Source organism: Armigeres subalbatus, chromosome 2, assembly GCF_024139115.2.
Source record: "Armigeres subalbatus isolate Guangzhou_Male chromosome 2, GZ_Asu_2, whole genome shotgun sequence".
Classification (NCBI taxonomy): domain Eukaryota; kingdom Metazoa; phylum Arthropoda; class Insecta; order Diptera; family Culicidae; genus Armigeres; species Armigeres subalbatus.
Genome location: NC_085140.1, coordinates 412,948,436 through 412,955,836, shown reverse-complemented (window position 1 = coordinate 412,955,836; position 7,401 = coordinate 412,948,436). Strand labels below are relative to the sequence as shown.

Sequence of the window (7,401 nt, the reverse complement as noted above, 5' to 3'; positions counted from 1 at the left end):
TTATAAGCAGCTTATGTATACAGTGTTTAAATTAGTAAAAATGCTGAAATCATGAAATAACAAGTAAAAGCAAAAAAGATTCGATTGATTTTATTTAAAACTGAAAGATGATTGAAGGGTACAGGGTAGGTTCCTTTAATTGGAAATTGAAAATTTCAATTCCGAATGAAAATATTTTGCCCTATTTTTCACAGTGTGAACATTTTCATTTGACAGTTCTACAATTTAGTTTTGAATGTTCAAACTTTTAATTTCAAAGCGTTTGGCAATTTTTGAACCATGATTATGACAAAAGTTGGCGTACTTTTATCTTGAACATATGGAACTCTCTACGAAAAAGAACCAATGCAACTTTTTAATTTTACCAATGGTTTTTTAAATTTAAATAATGATTTTTCTTTCTGTGTAGCTACATAATTTTAAAATGCTTATTTTACTAGTAAAAATGAATGTTTAAGCGTGATTTATGTACGAAACATGATACCCCTTACTCTTGATCTGACGCGGCAGAACAAAAATTTGTCATGAGGCTAATTTGTAAGGGAAGGGAACTGAAGTTAGCGAAGTGACTGAGCTAAATTTCAGTCGTTAAGGGGTCCACTACAAGCACTCAATTCCTATTAATGCTCATTGTTGTCCTCATGACATAAGCATCTTGTCGAATGGTTTATTTAGACACGTGCATGTATTGGATCAGTGTAAGTATTGGATCAATCAGTGCTATAGTGATATTGCTTATTTCTATGTAAAAGTCGCTTGAAGCTACCAAAGTAGCACATTTCATATCAACACATTTCACAATAAGGAAAACTGGTTTCTCTTTTTTTCAGCTAACATTCAACCGTGACTATCGAGATCGAACCTCTTATCGGAATTAAGTGATAAAGTTACCTCCTAAACTCATCAAATTAAATCATAAATTTATTGTGTGGACTACTGCTGGCGGCTGCCGGTGTAGAGGATGCATTCAGTTAGACTCGATTCCATCTTTGAAACTAACTTCAGGTCCCGAGGGGATGAAATCTAATCGAAAACCAAACTTACTCGAGCTCGATAACGGCGAGGATGTAACTGGTCACTGGAGCCGGAGGCAATAATCATAATCCAGTTGAAAAATGACTCCAGGGTTTGCTGTTTTCACTGTCATACGGCCGGGTGAGAATCTTCTCTAATTCGGTGCAAAATACTTGAAGATATTAGTTTCAATATGATACTCTGGCTCAGTTGCGTGTGCTTCCAATCGACAGACGTTTGTACGCTCTGACCATGTGTTTTGGTACCACTCGGTCAGGCGTCGTGAAACCACATGTGCTGGCTAACCGGAGCTAACGGAATAGTCGGTGTGAAATGGTATTATGTTCACACAATTGAGCTCGTAAAGTAGCTCACTATATATAATCAACACGATATTTTCAACATAGTCAGGGGTTGGAAGTTGTACGAGCCAGTAAAGATTATCTTCCGGGACGAGTATGACTGTAGGGAAGGGGAAAGCCATCGACAATGTTTTATGTGGTTGATCTAAATAAGATAAAAGTTTGAATTAGGTTGAAATGGTGATAAAAGTGAGGTGGAACAATGAAATTAATTGAGATTCATAGTGCCATATTAAGATTAGTAATCTGTAAAAAAAAGAGACATTCTGGGTTTTAACTGAACGATTAATCCAGCATCGTGACCAAGTATATAGTAAAACATTGTGAAAATTTCTCACAAAAAAATCATAATACAATAATACTAACACAAAGTTTTAGTCTAGTTTAGTTTAGCATTCTTGCAACATGTCCTGCCCATCGTACCCTTCCGGCTTTAGCTACCTTCTGGATACTGGGTTCGCCGTAGAGTTGGGCGAGCTCATGGTTCATTCTTCGCCGCCACACACCGTCTTCCTGCACACCGCCAAAGATGGTCCTAAGCACCCGTCTCTCGAATACTCCGAGTGCTTGCAAGTCCTCCTCGAGCATTGTCCATGTTTCATGTCCGTAGAGGACAACCGGTCTTATAAGCGTCTTGTACATGACACATTTGGTGCGGTGGCGAATCTTTTTCGACCGCAGTTTCTTCTGGAGCCCGTAGTAGGCCCGACTTCCACAGATGATGCGCCTTCGTATTTCACGACTAACGTTGTTGTCAGCCGTTAGCAAGGATCCGAGGTAAACGAATTCCTCGACCACCTCGAAGGTATCCCCGTCTATCGTAACACTGCTTCCCAGGCGGGCCCTGTCGCGCTCGGTTCCGCCCACAAGCATGTACTTTGTCTTTGACGCATTCACCACCAGTCCAACTTTTGTTGCTTCACGTTTCAGGCGGGTGTACAGTTCTGCCACCTTTGCAAATGTTCGGCCGACAATGTCCATGTCATCCGCGAAGCAAATAAATTGACTGGATCTGTTGAAAATCGTACCCCGGCTGTTACACCCGGCTCTTCGCATGACACCTTCTAGCGCAATGTTGAACAACAGGCACGAAAGTCCATCACCTTGTCTTAGTCCCCGGCGCGATTCGAACGAACTGAAGTGTTCGCCCGAAATCTTCACACAGTTTTGCACACCATCCATTGTTGCTTTGATCAGTCTGGTAAGCTTCCCAGGGAAGCTGTTCTCGTCCATAATTTTCCTTAGCTCTACGCGGTCTATACTGTCGTATGCCGCCTTGAAATCAACAAACAGATGGTGCGTTGGGACCTGGTTTTCACGGCATTTTTGAAGGATTTGCCGTACAGTAAAGATCTAGTCCGTTGTCTAGCGGCCGTCAACGAAGCTGGCTTGATAACTTCCCACGAACTCGTTCACTAATGGTGACAGACGACGGAAGATGATCTGGGATATCACTTTGTAGGCGGCATTAAGGATGGTGATCGCTCGAAAGTTCTCACACTCCAGTTTGTCGCCTTTCTTGTAGATGGGGCATATAACCCCTTCCTTCCACTCCTCCGGAAGCTGTTCGGTTTCCCAGATTCTGACTATCAGTTTGTGCAGGCAAGTGGCCAGCTTTTCCGGGCCCATCTTGATGAGCTCAGCTCCGATACCATCCTTACCAGCTGCTTTATTTGTCTTTAGCTGTTGAATGGCATCCTTAACTTCCCTCAAGGTGGGGGCTGGTTGGCTTCCATCGTCCGCTGAACTGACGTAGTCATCTCCTCCGCTGCCTTGACTTTCACTGCTTGTACTCTCAGCGCCATTCAGATGTTCCTCGTAGTGCTGCTTCCACCTTTCGTCCGTCCGTCAAGATGCTCCCATCCTTATCACGGCACATTTCGACTCGCGGCACGAAGCCTTTGCGGGATGCGTTGAGCTTCTGATAGAACTTACGTGTATCTTGAAAACGGCACAGCTGTGCCATCTCCTCGCACTCCGCTTCTTCCAGGCGGCGTTTCTTCTCCTGAAAAAGGCGGGTCTGCTGTCTCCGCTTCCGTCTATAACGTTACACGTTCTGCCGGGTACCTTGCTGCAGCGCGACCGCCCGCGCTGCGTCCTTCTCCTCCAGAATCTGTCTGCACTCTTCGTCGAACCAATCGTTCCGTCGACTTCGACCCATATACCCGACGTTGTTCTCCGCTGCGTCGTTAATGGCTGCTTTGACTGTATTCCAGCAGTCCTCAAGAGGGGCCCCATCGAGCTCACCCTCTTCCGGCAACGCTGCATCGAGATGCTGCGCGTATGCAGTGCAGTGGCGACATCAGGTTGCTTCAGTCGCTCTAGGTCGTACCGCGGCGGTCGTCGGTACCGAACATTGTTGATGACGGAAAGTTTTGGGCGCAGTTTAACCATCACCAGATAGTGGTCAGAGTCGATGTTAGCGCCACGATATGTCCTGACGTCGATAATGTCGGAGAAGTGCCGTCCATCAATCAGAACGTGGTCGATTTGTGATTCTGTCTGCAGTGGTGATCTCCAGGTGTACCGATACGGGAGGCTGTGTTGGAAGTAGGTGCTGCGAATGGCCATATTCTTGGAGGCGGCGAAATCAATTAGTCGTAGGCCGTTTTCGTACGTCAGCCGGTGAGCGCTGAACTTTCCAATAGTCGGTCTAAACTCCTCCTCTTGGCCAATCTGAGCGTTCAAATCTCCTATGATGATTTTGACGTCGTGGCTTGGGCAGCTGTCGTATTCACGTTCCAGCTGCGCGTAGAATGCGTCCTTATCATCATCAGTGCTTCCGGAGTGTGGGCTATTGACGTTGATTATGCTGAAGTTGAAGAACCGGCCTTTGATCCTCAACCTGCACATTCTTTCATTGATCGGCCACCACCCGATCACGCGCTTTTGCATATCTCCCATCACTATGAAAGCTGTTCCCAGCTCGTGTGTGTTGCTGCAGCTCTGGTAGATGGTATGATTACCTCTAAACGTTCGCACCATTGATCCCTTCCAACAAACCTCCTGCAGCGCTACGATGCCGAATCCACGGTCCTTGAGCACATCGGCGAATATGCGGGTGCTTCCGGTGAAGTTGAGAGATTTGCAGTTCCACGAACCGAGTTTCCAATCGCTAGTCCCTTTTCGTCGCAGTGGTCTTCGCCGATGGTTCCGGTCCGTACTCTCTTGTTGATTGTTCGTTGCGTGATTTTTTTTTTTGGCTGGCTTGCAGGGGCTGACACCAAACCCCCTATATTTCCGGAGGACCATTCCTCCTTATTTCCGGTGGACCATGGTGCACAGTTTCACTTAGAGTCCCTCGCTGAGGGACGCTGAGGGCCCAATATTTTCACTATATTTTCGCCGTTCTTAGTACGATTTGAGCTCCTAGGCAAGCATATGAAAGTCAACGAGTTTAACTTACTGTCCAGATATAAAATTTGTTGTTAGTTTAGCTATGTTAAATATTTCACAATATAGTGCAAAAAATTAACTTTAATTTAGCTTGTAATCAAATTCTTGCAAATAATTGTTAAACAAGTGTTTGCATCACATACCATGCAATAAATTCTGATTTTTTTAATGGGCAAGAAATGTATGAGTGATAAACAATAATAATTCCAAGAGGTGTAGCGTAGCGGTTTTCCGAATTAAGTTTAATGTTTTACGTTTATATATTCCTATAAGAAAATAAATATTAAATGCATCAAAAGTAGGGAACCAACAGTAGAATAATCTCACAAGCTCGCATGCAATAAATGAACCCAAGTCACTTCCTGCAAGAAAGTTCACCGCCAGAATTTATCGTTCACTCACTTGGTGCGCTGAGTTATGATCTCGCGAAACATGCGCTTGGAACCGTTGGGATTGAGTAAGATCTCCCAGCAGGACCACTTGTCGTTAGATTATTAATAAAATAAATCGGAGTAGGAATTGAACTGAGTTAGCTAGATGCCAAATGTTGGAGAGGGAAAAGGACAAAACCACTGATCAACTCAAAGGGTAATCGAGAACCGATTACTGAATAGATCGTCTCTCGATTTCCGGTACGAATGCCTAATCTAAGATTGCGACCTATCTGAGGAATCTCAAGTTCGGTCTCGTCCACTTTGATCTGACCCGTGGAAGAGGCAGGAGTGTGAAGTTTCTTCTATTAGTTTCGCGGTGTGTTTCCGAGGTAGATAAATGTGAGATGTGTCTATAATCAGTGTATTAATTATAAGAATTTTCCCTCCCGATAGGCAGTGCAAAAGCTAGGGCAATAAAAAAAAGCCATCTGTGCGGTATTGTGCGTGATATGAAATAGAAAAAAAGGTAGGAGATTCCTTTATCGCTTTCCCCCGTATCAAGCTCACCAAAGTGTGTAGCCGATCGTCGGCTTTTTATTCGACAGTTTTGTTGCTGCACCAGCCCGCCTCCCGCTCGCCACACCGCGCCCATTACGCCTTTGCCACACTTCTGACCCCACGTGCCAGCTTCAAAGGATCCCTAACTGCCGGCCGGAGTTAGAAGGGAGTTGCGCCGTTCTATCGCACTCCGGAAGAGCGAGTTTCCCGCCCTCAAGGAAAATTCATCGTACCGACGACGGTATCTTTTTGATTTGGACCATCGAGCCATTCATTCGGTGCACCTTTGTTCATTGGGTGAACAGGCGTCGCAGACGCGACGCGAAAGAAGGGTAAAGCCGATCAAGTAGAAGTCGGTAGCAAGGCACAACAACTGTAAGTAAGCGCTACAATTGTATCAGGTTAGTGAAGCTTTGGGGGAAGTGTTTTTTTGAAAAGACAGTTGGTAGCTAGAAAAATCCGCACAGTTAGAAAATAGTAAAGGGAGAAAGAAGTAGAAATGGAAAGTATGTAGAGAGAAGTGGGTACCCGAATAGGAATAATTTGTGAATAAATGTTATGCTAAAGTTTTGCGTTTCTCTAGATTTAGTTTTTGTAAATTGAGCCTATGAAGTCTTATATTGAGTGCACTGTTTGTTAGATGGATGTCACGTTTCGTTCGTTTTGTTGATTTAGTTTGTTGTATCGTTGTTGTATACTCCAAGTCGGACTGCTTGGGATTCTCAGTCCTCCATTCTTGTCCTGAAGCGTGCGGGTAATTGTGGTACGAAAGAACTTGCCCGGTGATGAAATTGGTCGCTTAAGTGCATTCGGTATTGGTAGGTAATTAGGTTCTTTATTACGTTTTGGAATTGGTCCGCTGGTAGCGACACGAGTACCTGAAAACATTTGGCATCTGCTAGGATTCGCGGTAACTTGATGAACTGAACTCGCCCTTAGGTTTGAGTTTGCCGGGCACGAAAACGACAAGTGGTCCTCTCCGGAGGTGGCGCATAAGCCATTTGTTCTGAAATCATTTAAAACGCCCCCTAGTTAGGTAGCCTCGCCAGGCCAGGCTACAGAGGTAAATCCAAACTTTTGGGCGATGTGAGTCATTCAAAAATGGTATAAAAAGAACATGCATTCTGGTTCCTGTTCACACACTTGCTGTATAATTTTGTCAGCTTATTTTTGCAGAATTTAGGTTTAAAAAGCTATGTTAATTTTGCAACGTGCAACTTTGGTTCAAATTTTAACATGCTTTCCAATAAGAATGTGTTCTTTCAAACATCTCATGCTTAAGATCTACTCATTATCTGAGAAAAAATATTTAAGCTCTTTTAGTCGAATGTCTTCAACTGTTTAAGACGAGTTTAGTACTTTCCATTTAATTTCACTACGTTTTGTTATCTTTACAGATACGCATTTCGACCTCAACAGTGAGGCCGTCTTCAGTGTCTCGTACTTGACTCGACTCAATGGAATAGTACTAACTCGTTTCATGACAGGTGAAGATATTCCACTAAAAGAGCTTTACAATTTTATTCAAACATATTCGTTTGTCAAACCGGAAACTACGAGATCGTTCCGGCCGATGATGTTTCCACATTGAATAGATTCATGACTTCCTGGATAAAGTTCATCATTGTGCTAGCCTATAAAAAAATGCAAATTCTATATGCAGGGAAAATCATCAGTTGGAAACGGTAAGAATATAA

The 7,401-nt window shown here is 43.8% G+C and overlaps 1 long non-coding RNA gene across 1 annotated transcript; it reads left to right on the top strand.

Annotated features, from left to right (window-relative positions):
* Positions 1-5,003: 5,003 nt before the first annotated feature.
* LOC134217665 (uncharacterized) lies at positions 5,004-6,073 on the top strand. Its single transcript, XR_009981124.1, has 3 exons — positions 5,004-5,535; positions 5,600-5,672; positions 5,726-6,073. It is a non-coding gene; the product is annotated as an uncharacterized LOC134217665 (long non-coding RNA).
* The last annotated feature ends 1,328 nt before the right edge of the window (positions 6,074-7,401 follow it).